The sequence below is a fragment of the Muscardinus avellanarius genome (assembly GCF_963383645.1).
Source record: "Muscardinus avellanarius genome assembly, chromosome: 11".
Lineage (NCBI taxonomy): Eukaryota > Metazoa > Chordata > Mammalia > Rodentia > Gliridae > Muscardinus > Muscardinus avellanarius.
In genome coordinates this window covers 61092974-61115885 of record NC_137797.1, presented here as the reverse complement: position 1 = coordinate 61115885, position 22912 = coordinate 61092974, and positions in this window count along the sequence as shown.

Genomic DNA, 22912 nt, shown 5'->3' with positions numbered 1-22912 from the left:
GATGCTGAGTAGCAGCAACAGCTGTGAGTCAGTTCCCAGCCGGGCACGCATTGTGAGAATAAGCAACAACTGTATGTTGTTGCTATGCTTGATGTTCTATAGATTCATTGCATTATATGTATTTATCTTACATTAGGATACCACACTACTGTACATATGAGCATTTCTATAGTACAACACCTGGCTGCTTCATTAGGTTCCTATGAGTACCACAGTTCTTTGCCTCAAAATGATTCATGATGTTACCATTTTCCTGGTTCTATTAAGTATTCCAGCTTTTGTTTCATCCTACTTCGCAATTACCAAATAATTGAGTGTCTATTAAAGCACATAACTGAAATGAAGGACAGAAAACCAAGGTAGGTGGCCACAAGCCAAGCAAGGAGTGTAAGAGGTAGAATACAGCAAAGCAATGTAGCAGTATGAACAGTAGAAGATAGTAGGAAATGTGGCTTTTGCTTCTTTTAAGATCCTAATTCTGGAGTGATATCTATATTGGAAATAGATAGAATATTGATATTTGTCATACTTGAACATTAGTTTTAAGTTTATTAAATAAAGGCAGTAGATATTAAATATTGTGAAAAAGGCCTAAAGTGTCAGGTGTCTTGCTTAGTGATACCCACCTGTAATGTGACAGCACCAAGTGTTATTTACATAGGCAATTGGTGACTAGCCTATGTATCTGTGTGGAGACCATCTCTAGATATCTTAACTTTATAACCTGAGTCTCTATTTCAATGAGGAATGATTTATAAAACAAAAGGGGAATGATAACCTTCTTTGGTCATGGCCACACCACACTGGCCTGGGCCTTCACCCAGATAAACCCATCATACTGCTGCTGAGATTACAAGTTTGCAAGCCCTGCTTCCAAAATTGGACCTATTTCTGTGAGGGCTGGCAAACACCCTAAACTCAAACCCTTAGAGCTGGGCATGGTGGCACATGATTGTAATCCCAGTTACTGGGAGGCCGAAACTTGTGGCAAGCCTCAGCTACTTAGTGAGGCCCTCTGCAACTTAGTGATGACCCTAGTTCTCATACTGTAAACATATTACTCAAGATGTGGGGAAAAAGCCATGGAATCATAAGACTATATCTAATGGAAGCACCGAGTGACAAAGAGATGTGTCATAAATGGAACTTTGTGTGTTCAGGATTCTAAAGGGAGCAATGGCTCACAGGAAGCTTCCACCATCTGGTGACTATAGTCACAAACCAGTGAAGGTTATCTTAGCAAAATGGAAGACCACATGTTGCTGCTTCTGACCAGGTTGACTCATAGTGGCATTCTAAACCTGCTTTAATGATACTGTATTAAGACTCAGGTGTATATGAATCTTACTGTTATGACCAGGAAATGTAGATATTTTTAAAGATCTTTTTAAGATGGGCATTTTAATAGAAAACTCAGGAAGGTATTCCCTGGCTATATATTCTTCCCAGAATCAAGGATTTTTTTTTAAAAATTCACCTTTAGGGCTAATACTGATTTAATCCTTTCTAAGAAAGGATTTAAGGAGAAATCTTTGAAGAGTAAATGCAAAACTTGAGGATCCGAAATCTCAGATTTTTCTAAATTCAGAGAATGTCACTAAATATAAGGTAAGACAGCAATGCTTTCCAGGTATGTAGTAAGAAATTTTAAGTATTTACAGAAAACCTCAAGGTTTTAGAGAGCAGAGGGGGATGCTGACAGGTGGGGATCCAAGCTTTGATTCCCTACCCTTAAACCAGAGTAGCTATTTCAAGTACTAGGATCCTGGCTAAGGTCTTTTTATCTAGAAAGAATTTTGGGGATTTAAAAGCGTTGCTGGTGGTGATAATACAAAGTTTGTGAGATAATCATTGTTAAAATCCTCTGTTACAAGGTGATGATCTCTTCCCATTTCTTGATTGCTAATAGAAAGATTTCAAACAAAAAGCAGAATAGGAGAATATAAGAGGCTTATTTAGGGAAGTATGGGTACAAGTTAGGAGAAGATGATAGAGGGTTAAAGTTCCAAAGAAAGGCTCTTGAGAAGGTCCATTTCTGGAAGTGGGAAATGGCATAGAATCTTCCACTCTGAGTTTTATTCAGTTTTGAACCCTCCCCTCCCACCTCTACTGCGTAAGAATTTGGGGAGGTGCTGGAGCTAGCCGGCAAGAGTAAGGGTTCTGAAGAAAGGCGTGAGGATGAAGAATTTTTCTAACGTGGGGGAGCCGCCAGCCTACTATCTCTACTGGCTGACCCCTGTTCTTGGGTCAATATTTCCTACTGGTCGTCGACTACGCCTGGGTCAGTATTCTGTATTGTGCTGACACTCCTGGCCGATGCCTACTTCTGGGTCAATCTCATCTTTATTGTGCCAAATGCCGGGTTTGTTTTTCCAGAGGTATTTATACACAGCTACAGGTCAATCAACATTCTTGTGCTATCACCACCGGAATACAATACAGACCAATTCAAAGCACATACATTACAGGTAGATTAATCAATACCCTCGTGCCATCATCACCTGAGCTTCTCAGACCTTTTTGAACTTTCCATAACCACAAGCCTTGTTGACTCCGGGTGAAGGACAGTCAGCTGAGTCAGAAACATTAATCTAGGGGAAAAAGCCTTAATGGCTCCCCACAGGGAGGTCACTACCTTTTTTTTTCCAATCACACCTTCCTGCTTTGCATACATCTTAGCTAGGGAGCCTGCCTCTTCTCTGCCCCTTTCCAGTGGGAGAGAGTGAGGCTCTGCAGGGTCAGGGCTGTCCTTCAGGTTTGTAGCCATTTTTCCTCACCTCAACAAAATTTAGGGTTTCTTTTGGGTTCTATTTTCTAGTCTACGTGGAGGTTGAACTGCTTTAAGATTAGTTTTTTAAGGAATTAGAATACGTTTGACTCTGACACGCTTAAGAGGCTGTTGAATGGTTAAGTCTTGGGGTACAGACATTTCAGTACCCATCTGGAAGAGAAAGTGTGGGAGAGGATGGAATCCTTCTCAGCATGATTCTTTTTATGGGTTAGAACAGATGAAAAGGCAGCCTTTGTGTGGGGTCCAGAGGACCCAGAGATTAAGCTCTCTTCTACCTGCCCTTCCTTCAGAGCCATGCTTTATTTACATCTGGAGAAAAATCCTTACTCTTCCTATGATCTCTAGACCTGGAGATTTTTCTAAGACTGGGGAAGAACAGCATGTGCAAGTTGTGTTCTCTCTCTCTCAGCCAGATTTTTTGCTTAGGTTAGACCTGGAGATTAAAAGGAAATGAGTAGGCCAGAAAGGCAGAGGCACCATTCTGTCCTCTTCAGCTTGTGATCTGGTGAGTGAAGCATTCCTCATGGGTCTAGGGGACCCAGAGATTAAGCTGTCACCTGAGGAGTGCTGGCCTTCAGGTGCTCCTACCTGGACTCTACCTTATCAGATTCACCTTGATCCCAGAGTACCTCCCTCTATTGGCTTCCAGTCCTTGAACAGGGCTGACAGGGCCCAGCGTTCTGAGTAGGAAAGCCTGAGAGTTTTAAAGAGCTAATGTAAACATTTAGAATGGATGAAATCAGGAACTTAATCTCAGCTTTTTAGGCAGTCTTGGAAATTAGGCCAAGAGCTGACTTGTATTTTAGGAAATCTTGTATCTTAATATTAAATTCTAATTGTTATAAAATACTTCAGAATTTGTCATAGTTGTTGACAAGTTTGTTTTTTTTGCTGTACCTGGGATGGAACCCAGGGGCATTCTACCTCGAAGCTATACTTCCAGACCTATTTTTTATTCTTTATTTTGAAACTGGGTCTCACTGACTTGCAAAGGCCTTAACTAGCTGAGGCTGTCCGAGAACCATGATCCTCCAGTCTCAGCCTCCCAAATGCTGGGATTACAAGAGTGCGCCACTGCGCCCGGCTTAAAGTTTTTTTTTCTTTTTAGGGTGGGGACTGAACCCAGGGACAATCTTCCAAGCTTTAACCCCATCCCTATTTTGTTTTGTTTGGAATTGAGGTCTCAAGTTTCTGAGGCTGGCTTTAAACACGCGATCCTCCTCAGCCTCTACACTACTGGGAAATATAGGCGTTATAAGTTTACTCTACAAACTTCTTTCACCCCCAACAAAAATATACTTTATGGTTTTCCCAAAGCATTACACGAATCTGTATAGTTATATAATTAGATCCTGTATTTCAGCAACCTGAAGTAAAGCAAATTCCACATTGTTTTCCTGTAATCCAGACACAAATTATAGACCTTAAGCCAAGCCCATTTAAAGTCACTCATCTGTTTCTATTTGGCCAATTTTTAACTTTGGATTACCCCTGAAAATTCACACCTGGCTAAGATCAATAAAGCCAATATCCCCCCCCCCCCCAGAGAAACAATGAACCTTAATTGTGTAGCCCTGTGGAGACTGGGCTTGTTTATGAGCCATACCCAGCTCTCCATCCCAAGAACCTCTACACAGGGTTCCTTAGCCCACACCATCTTGCTCTTCCTTTTTGGTGGGGGGTGGTAGAGGCAGAGCCCTGACACTCACCCTATTGTCCCCCCTTTTATCCATGGCACCAGCCCTTCAGCAGGGAGATCCCACAAAGGGAAACTGTGCTGAGGCTCCCTGGCACTCTCCTGCTCTCAGCTTGCTCCTCACTAGTTTTGTTTCCTTTGTGGTTGTAGGGATTGCACCCAGGCACGGTCTACCTCTGAGCTATATCCCCTAGCCCATTTTCTTTAGAGGAAGGATCTAAGTTGCTGAAGACCTAAGTTCCTGAGCTGGCTGTGTACTTATCTTGTCTCAGCTTCTCAGAAGCAGGATTATAGGCATGTGCCACCATGCTAGCTCACTTACAGCCACAGCAGATATGCCCTGGAGAAAGGCAGGGAGTAGGGGTAGAACTGGTGGTCACCCCCCACACCCCTAGTGATAGACCTGCATCTGGGCAGCAGGAAACAAAGGCAGAGTAGAAATGGACAGGCCAGAATCAGAATAAGAAAGGAGAGGGCAAGGAGGAGGCTGCTATTGGGTTTCCTGGTCACCAGGAAAGCAAGCCCCTGTGTTAAAAGCATTCCCAACTCCAACAGAAGGGGAGTTTTCCTACAAAAAAGTTGCAGCACCATTTGGAGACCACACTTAGGGCTTTTACTGGCTGGCTGGTGCCCAAGTTATTTGAGGGATCAGAAGTCCCTGGGTAGAGAGTCAATGGGAAAGCGAGTCACCAAGTCGGGCCATGGTAGAACAGAGAGCTGGCGGGGCCTTTTTATGTTATTTGGGAGTAGCCAAGACCAAGAAAAGAACAATCGCACAAAGCTAGTCTCTGACGCCCACAGGAGACACTTCCAGAGGGACAGAGAAAGGAGAAAAAGAAACATGAGCCATTGCATCAGAATGTACCAGGACAGTAATCCTTTTCTGTTGCCTGCTGATTCTCTTTTCAGGTTCTTGTTTCTTGAAAGAAAGATTTCAAAGAAAAAGCATGAATAGTAGAAATACAAGAGGTTTCTTTAGGAATGTGGAGCTAAAGTTAAGGAGAAAGCCAAGGTAGAGGTTACGTCGCCCCCCCTCTCTAAATAAAGCTCTGAAACGCTGTCTCCGGAAGCGGAAGCGGAAAAGGCCGGTGCCTTCTTAGTAGTGACTTATATTCAGCCTGGAAACCCTTCCCCCTAATGCATATGCATTAGGGGAGGAGGCTGCCTCTTTTGGAGCTATATTTGAGTACTCTACTTGCACCTTAGTGAGTTTCCATTGACTTCCCTTCCCTTGGGGAGAGAGTGCTCATACCTTAATGAGTCTGCATTGACTTTGCCCCATCCCACTAGATGGGGGTCTAAGTGAGTCTTAGGCTTAGCCTTTTGGTATCTCAGTGGTTTTTTTTTTTTTTTTTTTTTTTTCCTAACCACAGGTATTTTCATTTTAAAGGATCTGTTTATTCTTCCATCAGTGCTTCAGGTCCATCCCAATCGAGCCCACCTGCTTCTCTAACAGCAATTTTATAATTAAAGGAAGTTAAATGAGACCTCTAGAACGTGTGAAACCAGGGTTGAAATTCAGAAGTTTGAATTAAAATATAAAAATGATTATTTTTTGTGTGTGGCTTATCTGTATATTAATGGCAATGATAAAAAATATATGTTTCCAAGACATTCATGTATTTTTCCTGTTGCATCCACTCCAGAATACTTATTGGAAACCTATTACATCCTGGGAATAATGTAAAATAAGATTTAGATCCTGAGTGCAAAAATGGGAGAGTGCCAAGAAAATGTGATATATCCGTTATAGTAAAACTATGTGCAGGGAGTTAGAACTAAGGCTAATGCCACGCCTCTCATGTAGGACAGGTGAGATTTATCTGTATATTAAACTATAAACAGGAGCCAGGTGTAGTGGCACACAGCTGCAATCCCAGTACTTGGGGTATGTAGACAAGGAAGATGGAAGTTTCAAGGCCAGCCTCAACAACTTAAGCAAGACTGTCGGCAACTTAGAAAAACCCTGTTTCAAAAGGGAAAAAAAAAAATAGGAATGGGGGTGTAGCTTGAAGATAGAATGCCTCTGGGTTCAACCTGCAGTACCAAAATATAAAGAGTGTGTCATATGAGAGAAGATAGTGGTGAGGGCTCTTTAATTGAAGGGAAGAGCAGATGGTTGTGAAACATCATGATACCTTACAACTATAAATAGTTTATCGCCATTATTATAACCAACACGTGTAGGTGGGTTAGAAGAGCCCAGGTTCGTGATTTTCAAACACTAGTATGCATCAGAATCATCTGGAGTTCTTTTTCAACTGTTCTGGGTTTCACTCCCAGAGTCTCTTATTTAGTAGATCCGGGGTGCAGCCCCAGAACTTGCATTTCTAACGGGGTGCCAGACAATGCTTTTGCTACTGAAGGATAGACCACACTGTTCAGGTCCTTCATATAAGAGAGGGAAAGCAATTTCTCTCTATTCTAAGTTCTTACCTAGAACCCCTGTAACTCTAGATAGATTAATGAAAGAAAAACTGTTTAGTAATGCATATCTCCTGAATGCATAGGCAATACCTAGAAAACTGAATAGACCTGAAGAAGCTGGTTTTGACTTCAGGCATAAACACCGTTGTCCACTGAAATGAAGGCCTGCGGGGAAGGCCTGTTGTGGGGACAGGCACAGAGAAAATGAAGACAAGGCTTAAGTTGAGAAATTAGTTCCTGTGTTCTCCACAGATGAGCCTCTAGAGGTTTATCCTTCTTTCCTGGTACAGAGAGGGATCGCCTTTATAAGTGGTGATTTCTTTAATAGATGAAAATCGCTTACAAATAGGTACATTTCAACACTTCTGTGTTTACAGTTTCTCAAAATTATAAGCTTGAAATAATCCTTATGCTGATAAGGCATATTTCACCGTGGCACATTCTGGCCTCCCACATCATGGCTTTGGGTGGCAATTCCATCCTACTATAAGCAAGGTCTCATTTATCCTGTCCTAAGAATGATGAAAATTTATCTACCGGGAGAAAAACCTTAGAAGAAAAAGATACAGAATCTTATTTGTAACACAATAGACATGTCTGCTACAACTCATAAGCAGCTTAATATATAAGGAAATGTATTTATAAATACATATTTCAATTTTTGTATTTTAGCATGTTTTGATCTTAATGGCTAAATAGAAAAAATCATTATGTAATATCTAAATAATTCAAAAGTACATAAATACAGTCACTTTGCAGAGATACTTGTTATTAATAGCTTTTAACAGATTGTTCTGAATCATTTGTACACTTGAATATATATGTGATATATTCAAAAATTGCAAGAGTTAAGAGACATCTTCCCCTGTTTCAGCCAAAATTTCACTGGAATGAACGGACAGTAGATAGATTAATAGGAGGGAAGAGTATAAAAATTCATTTAACCTGCACAAGGGAAAAATCACAGGAGTGTAGCTATCTACTCAACTAGTAATGTTTAAGGTAGTCCTTTCCGAGGGCTAGTAAATGGTATTAGAGAAGGAATGCAACCGAAAGACAGAGTTAGCTTTTAAATTATTATTTTAGGAATGTAAATGAGTCTAAATAACAGGCATCTTATGACAATTCTGTCTGGGTATACTTACATTTCTCAATCTTCTTTTCTGCCTTGGATAATGAGATTTTAGGGAAGGTGAAAGGTCCTGTTCTCTTTGGCAGGTGAGAAATTGAGGTAGATAAAGGAATATCAAGCGGGAAGCCTTTCCTTGTGTCTTTAAGAAAGAAAAGAGCCAAGAGATTAGGCAGGGAGGTGGGATGGTCAGAAAGATCCTGATTTTCCAGCTAAGTATGTCAAAGTACCTGATGTTGTTCTCTGAGCCCCAACAACACAATAAGGCTGTATGTGTATATCCTTTAAAATACACAGAAACATATTTCCCTGTCCCGTAGCTTAACTTTTTTTTTTTCATTTATTGTACTTACGACAACATTAGGTCCACTTTAGTCCTTATAGATCTGCTTTGCTTTTTTTATGGTTGTGTAGGATTAAGACTTTGTTATGCACGTGCAACAATTTACCCGATTTCTGCTGATTTTCCCTGGACATCTCGTATATGTGTCTTTGCGTACCTGTTCAGTCCTACCTTAGAGGAAAGATCTGACTATTCGCTGTTCGGATTCTTGGCTTTGATGAATGATTTTCTGCTACTATGATACTAGTTTCCCAGGGCAGTTGCAATAAATTACTACACACTTGCTGACTTAAAACAATAGAAGTTTATTCTCTGGTAGCCAAGGTGTGAGGCAGTGCTGATTTTTGGGCTTTGTGCACGCTGCTCCACGCTGCTTCTACCATCTGGGGCAGTTGTTACTTCGTTTTGGCTTTGTCTCCATCTCTTCCCATCAACATCTCTTGTCTGTCTTCTCTTCTGTGTGTCTGTCTCTAAACTTCATATGCTTTTCTCTAAGGATATAGGGGTTTGAATTTAGTACCCACCTGGATAATCCAGTATAAGATTTTCTCTCAAAATGCTTAAGTTAGTCATGTCTTTCACTGAATATGGTAAGATTACAGTTTCTGAGAATTAGGATATGGACATAGATGCTGTTCAACCTACTGTAATTATTTTTACACAGCTCTAAAATTATAATATTAGAAAATATTAGGGGATTGTTTAGTATGGAAAGCTAATTTGCAATGTTTTATACATTATTATATACTGACTCATATTATTATTTTTACTTTGTCCATTCTAAATGCATATTTAGTCTGGGACCTTCAATTTCACCCCTATTATCAATCTGAATTCTCAAAGTCATTTTTACTTCAGCATTTGTTTACATCTAAAAATAGGTTTATGTTACTGGCATTTTGTGGGCCATGCACTATTGATATCTTTATTGTCTAGATGTCAAAGTAAATCAGTCAATAAGATTTAAAAGATGGTCCACTTTGAAGAATAAAATAGTCTTCCAGGATTAGATTCCAATTTTAACTCAATTACATCTTAGAAAAGGAAAGATCTGGTTCAATTTAATTCCTGTTATAAAATGAAGCCAGTTGCCACCTAAACTTAACACTGTACATTGATTTGACATTGCTATATTCTTTTGTCTAAGAGAGAGGAAATAGAGAGCAAAAGGATCAGCCAATTATTCTTTAAAGAACATATTAATTCCTTAAGTTGAAAATACTGGCCACTGTAGAAGTAGGATGTGATGTAAACTTGTGCTTTAACTATAGGGCGTCTAGAAGAATTTATGGTAAAGTCAATAGTCTCCTAACTCCTATTGATTTAATCTGGGACTTAGTTTGCTGTGTACATGTTTTCTAGGCCATATATTGAACGAATTTCTGGATGGCAGACAATTGATAAAACTTGTAGAATTATGCATGCCGTTTTAGGTTTGGGAAGTTGAAAAAGGATTATTCACCAAGTTTATAAAGGAATGTTCCAATATTTTGTGAAACCGAATAAAAAGGAGTCTTGAATATAATACTAGAGTCTAGCCATTAACCATTGCTAATAGTTTCATTACTTTTAGGTCCTACATTTTCTTCATACATTAATCAACCTATATTGATTCTAGAAGACAAGGCAAAATTCTTGAGCTTTATTTTAGTATGTATCCCACCACATTAAGTTGTTAAAAATCACTTGAATTACTCAAACTTTTTGCAGTACTGGGAGTGAAACCCAGGGGCATTCTATCTCTGAGCTACACCTCTGGCCCTATTTTGTATTACAAGCTCTCACTATGCAGAGGGCCTCACTAAGTAGCTGAGGCTGTCCTAAACCTGTGATCCTCCTGCCTTAGCCTCCCAAGTACTGTGATTAGAAGTGTCCTCCACCACACCTGGCTCAAGTTATTCTTTTATTAATAGCAAAAATATACTGCAATCTGTATCTTCAAAAATGTTATAGAATGCCGAGCATGGTGGGGCACACTTGTAATCCCAGCATTTGGGAGACGGAAACTTGAGGATTGAAGATATTTTGTTTTTGTTTTTGTTTTGTTTTGTTTTGTTTTGTTTTTGGTGGTACTGGGGTTCCTGGAAACCCTTCTCTGGGGTACACTCCCAGACCTATTTTTTAATATTTTTTTTAAATTTGGGAACAGGGTTTCCTAAGCCAGCGCAGTGGGCTTCGAACCTGTGTGATCCTCCTGTCTCCACCTCCCAAGCACAGGGATTACAAGCATGCACCACCACGCCCGACAGGATTGCAGTTTTTGAACAGCCTCAGCTAATTAGCCAGGCCCTTCACAACTCAGTGAGACCCTGTTTAAAAAATAAAAAGGCTAAAATATAGGGCTGGGAGTGTAGCTCAGAGGTACATTGTCCCTGGGTTCTAATCCCAGTACGTCAAAATGGAAAAAAAAAAAAAAAAGGTTATGGCAAGCACAAATATAAATAAGATGAAACAATGGTGAATTTCAACACACTGAAAGATAGTTGTAGTTTTGATTTTCAAAGATTAAGTATATGACTTTTTATGTGCAAGAAAAGCAGGAACATATTTAAGAATTGACGTCTGAGCAGGTCCTGGTGGTGCACACTTGTAATCCCAGTACTTGTGAGGTTGAGCAGGAGAACCACAGGTTTGTGACCAGTTTCAGATACTTAATGAGGCCCTCTGCAACTTAGTGAGACCTTGTTTCAAATAAAGAATAAAAAGTAGGGCTGGGGGTATAGCTTGGAGGTAGAATGCCCATTTGTTCCATCCCCAGTACTGCAAAAAAAAAAAAAAAAAAAGTTTGGAGAGTCAGCATATGATTGGGCATTTCATTTTTAAAAAATTCACTCATACCTCTGATGCTAATGCCTTCATTTATGAAATCTGATTTATGATATGAGTTTCTCCGAGTCTATTGGGTTTAGCAAAATCAATCAGATATTTAGGAAATAACCAAAACTTCAAATATACCATGTTTTTCATGCACCCTGTAAAGACCATCATAAAACATGTGGCAAACATGGGGGCTACTAAAAAAAAATTATCAGATACCACATTCTAACTGGTAATTATAGTAATATTGCTTTTGTAGCTAGGAATAAGAATTATGCCTACTAGGATTTCAGAAAGCAGTCTCTCAAATAGTTACTTTTTAAACTAAAGGAGAAAAGAAAGCTTTCTCTCATTTCCCTAAAAGTTTTTGATCCTGCACTTGATTGTTTTTTCTTGTTGTTGTTATTGGAAACACAAATTCTAAAACATCATATTTCTTATTTATTTATGTATTTATTTATTTATTGTGGTACTGAAGATTGAACTCAGGGGCATTCTACCTTTGAACTATACTCCCAGCGCTATTTTTTATTCTTTATTTTGAAACAGGGTCTCACTGAGTTGTAAAGGGCCTCACTAAGTAGCTGAGGCTGTCCACGAACCATGATCCTCCGGTCTCAGCCTTCCGAACACTGGGATTACAAGTGTGTGCTAACATGTTGGGCAACCTTTTATCTTTAGAACTACCTGATATATTATAAGCAATCTGCATAAGTATGTATAAAATAGACCATTATAGTTTAATGTATATAGGAAAAGGAGTCTAATATGCATTAGTATAAGTACCAAGTAGGAGATTTCTGGATTATTGATCAATTTGTTGAAATGGACCCAGGATGTGGTTTGATCTTTGTGGAAGAAAATAAGCCAGTCTGGCTCAGGCAGTATAAAATTTCATGGAAATATTGATGAGCCTGTAGAATTTGAACTTCTTAAGATTTCTTTTTGTTTTGGCCCCTGAATAAATGTGTATAAACCAAGAATAATAAACCAAAGACTTGGGGGTCAGAGCTCAATATTCAGTAAGCCTCAGGATTTTCCCTGAAGCTTTGTTCTGAACCCAGGGAAGTTCTTCTTTTAGAGGAAACAAAAAGAAAATGCATTGCCTCAAAATATAAAGATTTTCTGTCTTCACATGGATTGGTAATGGAGGTGGGATGGGGCTGCATTCTCGAATTTCTCACTTTAAAAAAGCCACAAAGGTCCTCATGTTCCTGGTGAAACCAGAGCTGGTATCAGCCTCTTCTCACTGCTCTTGCTTCATACCCACAAGGCCCATTTTTGTGAAATCTTCATTCTTAGCACATGTTAAGCCTTCAGTGCCATTCTTGTCCATTTTTCAGATTTTATCTGCTATTTATAAGCTCTTTTATTCACCTTTATTCTATTATCCATGCTAAGTCTCTCATCAGTTTGACATTTAGGCCATGCTTCTTCCTCCTCCCACGCAAACCTCCTTTGCCCTTAGTGGCTGTGTTGTCTTGTGTGGCTCTATAGAATAGGTGGCCCTGAATATGAGGCAGGTGGCTATTTAATTAAAATAATTAACTTTTTAGGTTTAATCTAATCCAAAGGCTTAACCCAAAGAAAATTACTTTAGATTCTACATATTCAGAACTATACTGAGATAGAAGTAAACATGTTTGATGTACTAGGGACTAAGCATATTCATCTATCTCCCAAACCTGGTCAGGAAGTTTGAATACTGAAGCACAAGATTTCTAAAATAACTTTTGTTTCATTTTTATTATTGTACTTTCCTTGTTGTTAAAATATACATATTATTAATGGTATTTTTAATAATTCTCTTTAAGATTTTTATTTTCATTGTCAGTGACATTTATTTAATTGAATTTTAGAGCAAATTTTTATTTATTTATTTATTTATTTATTTATTTATTTATTTATTTATGGTGGTACTGGGGTTCCTGGAAACCCTTCTACCTCCCAGACCTCTTTTTAAAATTTTTATTTGGAAACAGGGTCTCTTAAGCCAGTGAGACTGGCTTCAAACCTGCGCGATTCTCCTGTCTCCGCCTCCCAAATGCGGGGATTACAAGAGTGTGTCACCAGGCCTGGCTAGAGCAAAATATTTAAACGAGTACAAGAAACTATTGAAGTGAGAGCTTATAAATGCCAATAAATGTTCTTTCTCGTAAGGATAGCCACATAATATACTCATATTTTTTGCAAATCCTCATTATTATTTATCTTATAGTTTTTTTTTCACGCACACATTTAATAACTTTGGTCATACCTTAATAGTTCTATCAAAAGATTATGTGTGTATAACAGGCATACATTCATATATTCAATTGTACTCATTTAAAGGTGGCTGCAATTACTGGGATTAGTTCAAGCTAGTGGTTGTAATGAGGCATGTGAGACTCAGTTGTACATGTAATACTTGTTTTTCTGTTTCTCTAGATAATCCAGAGCTTGCGCTACCTATCCTCCTCTGTATTGCCTACAAATACTACACTTCAGTGTAAAGTGACAAGGCTTAAAGATTCCACACACAACCCAAAGAAATTTGCATAAGTAGGCATCTGTCAACAGGTAAAACTGTCTTTTTAACTCTGCTTCTCTTGGATATACCCAGTGATAAAAGGAGCAAAGCAAAGCAGCCACCAATACTATAAAATCGTGTGCACAGGAAAAGATCAGGAAGCCAGTGTGTATGTTTGAATTGAATCTTGACTATTCATCAACTCAAGAGTTGCTAATAAGGAAGAGGTGACAATCTTGGAAGTGGAATTTTCCAGGGGCTAACTGGTCTGGCTTCATTTTTCAAAGACTTGAGATCATAGGTATGCTCTATATGAAAGAAAGAAAAACAGGTTATAGATAAAAGTAAAGAGGCCTATCAGTCGTGTCTTGCAACCTAGAATATGCAATCTATCATTTAAGATCAAGAAAATATGCTGTAATAAAAACTGTGGGATATGTACACAATGGAATTTTACTCAGCCTTAAAGAAAAACACAATTACATCCTTTACAGGGAAATGGATGAAACTGGAGGACATTATGCTAAGTGAGATTAGTCAGTCACATTAAAGAAGAAATAGGATGCTTTCCCAAGCTAATGCTAGTGAGAAATGGGTAACAGGAAAAACACTAGATGAAGAAAGAGATCCTATAGAGGAGCAAATACGGTGATCTGACTGAGGGGATGGGAGGAGGAAAGAGAGAAACTCTCTAAAGCACATGATGTACTTAAACATATCAAAGTCAATCACTAAGCCAAACATGGGAAGGAGGGTTGGGGAGGGAATGGGATGGGAATTGGTATGGGCTAATTGAGTGATGTGTGCATGTATGTCTCCACAAGTCTTTCATCCCATTAAGATGCATGGCTACAGTGCATCAATAAAAAAAATTTAAAAATCCAGGCATGGTGGCGCACGCTTGTAATCCCTGCACTTGTGAGGCGGAGACAGGAGGATCGCGCAGGTTCGAAGCTAGCCTCGTTGGCTTAAGAGACTTTGTTTCCAAATAAAAATATAAAAAATAGGTCTCGGAGTGTAGCCTGGATGTAGAAGTGTTTCCAGGAACCCCAGTACCACCAAAAAAACAAAAACAAAAACAAAAAAAAAAACTTGGAAATAGAGAATACAATATCATATACTGAGATAGCAAACTGATGAACAGTGAAAAAATAATACAATAAAAAAAAACAGAAAGAACAGCAAGGAGAAAAAGTAGCTCAACCAAATAATGCTTTTTATTTTTATTTTTGTGTGTGTTGTACTGGGAATAGAATCTAGGTACATTCTGCCCTTAAGTTACACTCCTACCTATATTTTACTATTTTATTTTTAAAACAGAGATCTTACTAAGTTTCAGAAAGCCTTACAAAGTTGCTGAGGCTAAACCGAAACCTGAAATTCTCCTGTCTCATTCTCCCAAATACTGGAATTACAAGTGTGTGCTACCACGCCTAGCTCAAATAATGCTTAAAAAAATTAAAGGAAACATTGGAGAGGGTTTTTATGAATATAGATTGACTTCCATAGCAAATCAGGGATAATTCAAATTGTTAATGACTCAAACAAGCTTGCAGTATGAGGGAAACATGAATGTCATAGAGTAGAAATCAGAATTCCCAGATGATTTTCCTGGAGGCCAAAAAACAAGAAAATTGGGAAACAGTCGATTTTTTATGGAAGCCTGATGTGTGGATCACAAATTACCTTCCAAGATTGCTGAAGAATTTCTGTCAGCTAAAAGATGTCTATGGAGATGATTAATACCTATAGGAAATAAGTGTATATTTATAATTGTGTGTCCACAAATGTGTATGTGTGTTTGTGTGTGTGTATGTATGTATGCATACACAGGTGTGGTAGAGATAGAAAAATGAAAAGGGCGAGGGGAAGTGTGTGCTCGCATAATCATTATTAGATATTTTTACTTAGTTTTTCAGATGCCTCTGTTTTTTGAGCCCTTTTCTAGACTTGAATGGCGGATGCATCATATGTGTATATATTTTAGTCAGGATGCATTCAGCAATATTTCTCTTTTACTTTTCATTCGGGACGTTATCTAAATCCAGTCTTTTCCCAGGCATCTCAGCCACTTGGCTACCCACATTGGCCATGGTGTTGCTATCTCTAAGAAACACTGTTTAAAAAAAAAATCTGCCTCAAGCAAATGTATATAGATTCACATTTTATTTCTATTTAATTAATTAATTTTATGGCAAAACATGAGACTATCTCACATTATTATTTGGAAGTGAGAGAACAACTCATTCATAAATTTGATAATTCACAATTATAGAGAAAAATGACAGCAGGTGGCATAATAGGTGAAATATTTAAATATGCTCTTCTTTATAAACAAGTAGAATCACAGCTAAAATATCCTATTACATATCAATTACCATACTAAAAACTGGAGATAAAACTATTAAAACCTTCATATTGTTCAGAATAGTTTTTTGTTGTTGTTGTTTTTGGGTGGAGAGCAGATGATGTGTTCTAAATGGAACACATAAAGACTATCAGATTAAAAACACTCATGATTTTCTGAAGGTCCTAAAATTATTCAGCACTTGTGGAAAGAATGATGATTTCATATTCAGCATCAACCATCACTTAGTGAATATATATTCATGTACAGATCACTAAGCTCGGCTGAGCGTACACTACTTCATTTAATAATCACTGTTGAGGTTAATATTTCCACACAAATTTATATTTAAGATTTATTTATAACCTTTAAAGGTTATGGTTATAGTTACTGCATTAAGTGTAATGTATGGCATGCAATTTGGCAGAAGTGAAAGCTACATATATGCCTTTTCCCTTAAAAATGTGATTTAAAAAATTCCATTGTTACTCATTTTAATGAGTGAAATGTCATCATTTTAAAGAAGGTCAGGATAATGATAGGTAATATTTCATTAGGACATAGCAGTCACACTATTTATGTATATTCTTTTGTTAGTCTTCATAATTATTTTATTAAATATAGAAAATTATAATCCTGTTTTTACAAATGAGAGAACAGAATTTGAGTTTTATTACTTTACAAAGTGATACAGGGTAAATGACAGAGCCAGTAGGTCAATCTTTCAAAACCCTTATGCATAATCTTCATGCCACAAGATAAAGCCAATGTAAAAACAATGAGGCTTAAATGTTCCTTCCCTATTGAAACAGAATTATAGGGAATGTAATATGATGAAAGAAAAGCATTTGTGTCTGTAAATTTATATGTTTATGTAATTATATAAATGTATATGTTTATGTAATATTTATGTAATTATATAAATGTAGAATGTGTACATTTATGTATATGTAATCACATATATGTCATCTACTTTTCATTCTTTGTAAACACATAGCACAATGTTTTAGAGGATCTGAGAGCTTTAACTATTTTGATATAAAAATGATATATTTTATAAAGTAGAGCATATTTCAATAATAGCATTTCACATTCATGATATTTGTATTCTTACTGATGCTTACGTATAGTGAATCTGGATGAACTCCTTCACTTTTCTATAGGCATAGTTTCTTGCATGTAAAATGGAAACTCCAAGAAGATCTTTAACAAATGTCAATATTCACATTTTTAACATGAGTTGCATAACAGCTAATTACAATACTCATGGACATTTAAATGTATTTGATTAAGCTGGGTGTGGTGGCACAAGCTTGTAATCCCAGAGCACCGCAGGTTCGCAGGTTTGTGGCCAGCCTTAGCTACTAAATGAGTCCCTCTGCAATTTAGTGAGACCCTGTTTCAAAATAAAGAATAAAAAAAAAAAAAAAAAACAGAGCTGGGTGTGTAGCTTGCAAGTAAAATGCCCTTGATTTCAATCCCCAGTACCACAAGGGAAAAATTATTTAACAATATAAATTTAAAATTATTTAGGAATGTTATTTATAATTTGAGGTACTAAAAAGTGAATGACCTGGTTTTATTTTTAAGTGTTCATAGCAGATGTGAAAAAAACTGTAGTAGTTTAAACTTATGAATTAGTAATGAAACACAGTTTGGTTTCTTTTAGGTAAGCAAGAAATTTGCAGAGAGTTCTTTAAGCCTCATAACTGTTTTTACCCTTTGATTATACAATAAAACGTAGTTTGACTTGTATTCATATAATTGCCTTTTGGTAAGTCTTCAGTATTTCTCTAGAATATTTTTTATTTCAAGAAATAAGAAAATTGGATACTTTAAAATATAATAATACAGTTTAGTAATATATAGATTCAGATTCTTTAGACAACTTTTAAAGTCCAATTGCTCACTTTAGCATACTTACTATCACCTACCATCCATTTCTTTCCTTTTTTTCTCACTTAAATATTACACTTTAAGCTGGGCATGGTGGCGCATGCTTGTAATCCTTGTGCTTGGGAGGCGGAGACAGGAGGATTGCACAGGTTCGAAGTCAGCCTCTTTGCTCTTTGGCTTAAGAGACCCTGTTTCCAAAAAAAAGTATAAAATAGGTCTGGGAGTGTAGCCCTGAGGTAGAAGGGTTTCCAGGAACCCTAGTACCACAAAAAAAAAAAAAAAAAAAATTACACTTTACCAAAGAAACCATTTCTAGTGCTCATGTTATATATACACTGATGACTATGGAGAAATAGCTTCATTTCCAATTTAATAGGATAGATAATTTTTACTGTTTCCAAGAAAACAAAAATGACTGTAAAAGCAGACTATAAATTTATTGATATGTACAGAGATTTTGAAGATAATTCTTTTTTTTTTTTTTTGCGATACTGGGCATTGAACCCAGGGGCATTCTACCTCCCAGCTACAACCCCATCCCTATTTTTTTATTCTTTATTTTGAAACAGGGTCTCACCAAGTTGCAAAGGACTTCACTGAATAGCTAACACTGTGCGGGAACCTTGAGCCTCCTGTCTCAGCCTCCCAAATGGATTACAAGTGTGCACCACCACGCCTGGCTTGATGATAATTCTTGACAAAATGTGGGATTTGGGGTTGGCTTTAGAAATCTTAGCCCCTCATAAATACTATCAGAAGTCTTTTTGCTCTGATGACCATGAGTGACCAAGATCTACATTGTATGCTGTGTATGCTTGGACTTGTTGATAGTTTCTTTGGCATTTTGGTAGGCATCAAATTTACAGATATGTCCTGAATTAATTTTCAATCACTCTGAAAAAATACTTAAGAAAATTAACTTAAAAGAAAGAGGCTTGTTTGGGCTCATGGTTTAAAAGGTTTCTGTCTCAGGTTGCTTGGTCCTGTAGCTTTGGTCCTGTAATGAAGCAAAACTTCAAGACTGAGAACAGAGGGTGGAGCTTTGCTTTTTACCTCCCCGACCAGGGAAGAAAAGATAAAGAGGAAGGGGCCAAGGTTTCAATATCTCCTACAAATACATGCCAATAGTGACCTAATTTCCTTCCACTTGGCTCTGCCTCTTAAAGTCCAATCCCTCCGATAGGACCACAGGCTGGGGACCAAGCCCTTCACATGTAACATCTGGGTAACATTTAACATTCAAACACTGTAATAATTCCTATGAAGGTAATTTTTCAAGTTTTTTTCTAATGTTTGGAAATCAAATGTCATTCACTAGCTTGAGTCTTAGGAATATTTTTAGATATTCAGAGAGAATATATTAAAAGTGTCTAAGTTTGGGGGTATTTTTTTTTGCTCATTTTTCTTTTTGAACACATTATCCAGTAGTCTTATTTCTAATTCTACTTTAACTTATTTTTGGAGTCAGTAGTGACTAATGAAATTTCTTCCCTGACATGAATATTTTACTTAGGTTGGGTTTATTAATGTCTCTGAGATTTGTCTCATTTGAAAAAAATAAAAAGTATATTAATGTTCTTTGACTAATTTGAACATATAAACTCTTACTTAGAATAATAAAAACTTCAATGTTTTCTGAGGTATATACTTTTATCCAGTTTTATATAACTATATGTACATTCTATACTAACTTAAAATCATACATTTAAGTGAGTAAGGTAAGAATATTCCATTTAATTAATGTTATTGTATCTAGAGTCATGTTTTATGTATGTATATGTGTTATGTATGTGTGTATGCATTTGGTCAGAAGTAACTTATAGTTTATTGTAACTTCTTTTGTTATTTTTTAAATTTTTTTATTGATGCATTGTAGTCATACATCTTAATGGGATAAAAGGCTTGTGCACACCACCAATTAGCCCTTACCCAATCCCCACCCCATTACCTCCCCATCTCTACTTCCCATGCTTGGCTTAGTGATTGACTTTGATATGTTTGTTTAAGTACATCAAGTGCTTTAGAGAATTTCCCTCTTTCCCCCTCCTATCCCCTCAGTTAGGTAGCCTTATTTGCTCCTTTATAGAATATCCATCTAAAGTTCCTCCTGTTACTCATTTTTCCCTAGCTTTTGAATATTAGGGAAAACATCCAATTTTCTACTTTTTGTGACTGACTGACTAATCTTATAACTTCTTAAAAAAGCCAAAGGAATACACCTTTCCCATATCATTTTTTAAAATTTCAAATAAATATATTTATTTCTTTTTAGAGTCCATAATAGAATAGTAGGTACATTTGTCATTTATGCTCTACTTCTAAAAAAGCAATTTAGTTTGCTTTTTAGACAACTATTTCTCATATATGAATATACAAGAAGTATATGTAAAATAGATCTAAAAGAAAAAAAAAACTTATGGTGAAAAAGAAGGAACTTTTTATTTTTCTTTCTTCTTTTTTGCAATTCTGCAGATGGAACCCAGGGAGCATTCTACCTCTGAGCTATACCCTCATCCCTAATTTTTATTCTTTATTTGAAACAGGGCCTCACTGAGTTGCAAAGGACCTCACTAAGTAATAGCTGAGGCTCTCCTCGAACCACAATCCTCCTCTCTCAGCCTCCCAAATGCTGGGATTACAAGCATGTGCGACCATGCCCAACTAGAAGACACTTTTTCTATAAACCATAATGGAAACTGAAAATTTTCCTTAATAATTATAAATTTTTATTACTTTTTAAATTTTCTATATATCAAAAATTATGTAGCTCATAAAATGCTAACAAAGACAACTAATAAAAGCCAGTATTTTTAGTTATATCTCTGATTTATGAGATCACAATATGATTTAATCAGAAATATGTATATATAGAAAAACTATAAATATGTAAAATTATCATTTTTTTCTTTTTCTCTAATATTCTGTTATGGGGGTCATCAAATTCTATTCATAAGGCTAGTTGCAAAAAAATTTTTTTTTTTTGGTGGTATTGGGGTTCCTGGAAGCCCTTCTACCTCCGGGCTACACTCCCAGACCTATTTTTACATTTTATATTTGGAAACAGGGTCTCCTAAGCCAGCGCGCGTGGCTGGCTTCGAACCTGCGCGATCCTCCTGTCTCTGCCTCCCAAGTACGGGGATTACAAGCGTGCACCACCATGCCCGGCTCAAAAAAAATTTTATTGGAGCACAACGATGCTCAACTTTTAAAAAAATATTGAGAATGGCCTTTTTTGCTGGAAAACTATCAAGTTGAGTAATTACAAGAGAAACCATTTGGCCAGCAAAACCCCAAATACTTACTATCTTATCTTTACAGGAAATCTAAAGATTCTTATTTTATAATTTGTGTTAGAAAGAAAATGAAACAAAATATTATTGTTGATCTCATTCAAAAGAAGCAGGATAGACTCTCCCCCATTTGCTACAATATGGATAAACCTGGAAGAGGTATGCTACAAAACAAGCCAGATATAACCGTCCTGCATGATCTCATTCATACATGGACCTTTATCATAGAAGTTAAAAGTAGAACAAAATTCATTAGGGTAAGGGCAAATAGTGGACAAGAGAAGAAATGTTTGAATGGCATAAAGTTCATTACATAGGTACATAAGTCTAGAGGGTTTGAATGTGCAGTATGATAATTTTAGTTACTAATGCTCTATCCATACCGGAAATTATAAAAGAAGAGAAAGAGTTATAAACTGAGCCAGGAGTGGTGATGCACGCTTGTAATCTCAGAATTTGGGAGGCTAAGACAGGATGATCACAGGTTTGAGGCCAGCCTCAGGTACTTAGACTCTCTGGAACTAAGTGAGACTGTTTCAAGAAGAAAGAGTAAAAATATAGGGATTGGGGTGTAGCTCAGAGGTAGAATGACCCTGGGCTTAATCCCGAATACTGAAAAAAAAAGTTTAACTGTTAGAAGATAGATATAGTAACTCTGTGCATGTATATCAAAACATCATGTTTTATACGTTAAATATAGGCATTTTTTCCCTGAAAATAGCAAGTTAGAATCATATTAACTTTCAAAAAGAGGAAACAACAGAAAGCAATAAAAAATCTCACAGGTAGTATAAAAGTCTAGGTTTTCTGAGAATGTGACAAAATTAGCTTTTTCCATTTAGGACTTGTGGAGACATACATACACACACCACCCAATTAGCGCATACCCAGTCCCCACCCCAATCCCTCCCCATCCCTCATTCCCATGCTCGGCTTAGTGATTGACTTTGATATGTTTAAGTACATCCTGTGCTTTAGAGAGTTTCCTCTTCCCCACTCCCATCCGTTACGTCACCTTATTTGCTCCTCTATAGGATCTCTTTCTTCATCTAGAGTTCCTCCTGTTACCCATTTCTCCCTAATTTTTGCATATTAGGGAAAGCATCCGATTTCTTATTTTATACATTTCATTTGGCCATTATCTACAAATGGGAGACATTGCATTTTAATATAATGAAGATACTGAGAAGTAGTAGCAACCATATGTAGCTAAGAGTTAAGCGAGCAGCATTAACTCTACTAAAAAAATATCAGAGAACGGAGACGCTTTTAACTTATGTAATTCAAATATTGTGGGTTTTATTTTGTGGTACTGGGGGTGGAACCCAAGGGATTTTCTACCTCTAGGCTATACTCTCAGACCTATTTTGTACTTTATTTGGAGACAGGGTCTCGCTAAGTTATGGAGAGCGTCACTTAGTAGCTGAGGCTGGCTTTGAACCTGTGTGATCCTCCTCTATCAGCTATTGTTGTTCTAGACAAGAAGTTAAGAGTTAGGCATACCCAAAAAGAAAGTCTCTTCCTCAACAACAACAAAACATATTCATATGTTTGGGGGAATTTTATTGCTAAATTAGGCAAACTTGTTGCTACAATGGTAAGTAGAACCAATTTTAGAAATGTTGAAATTAATGTAGTTCTCAGAACTATAAAACTTGTACTTCTAT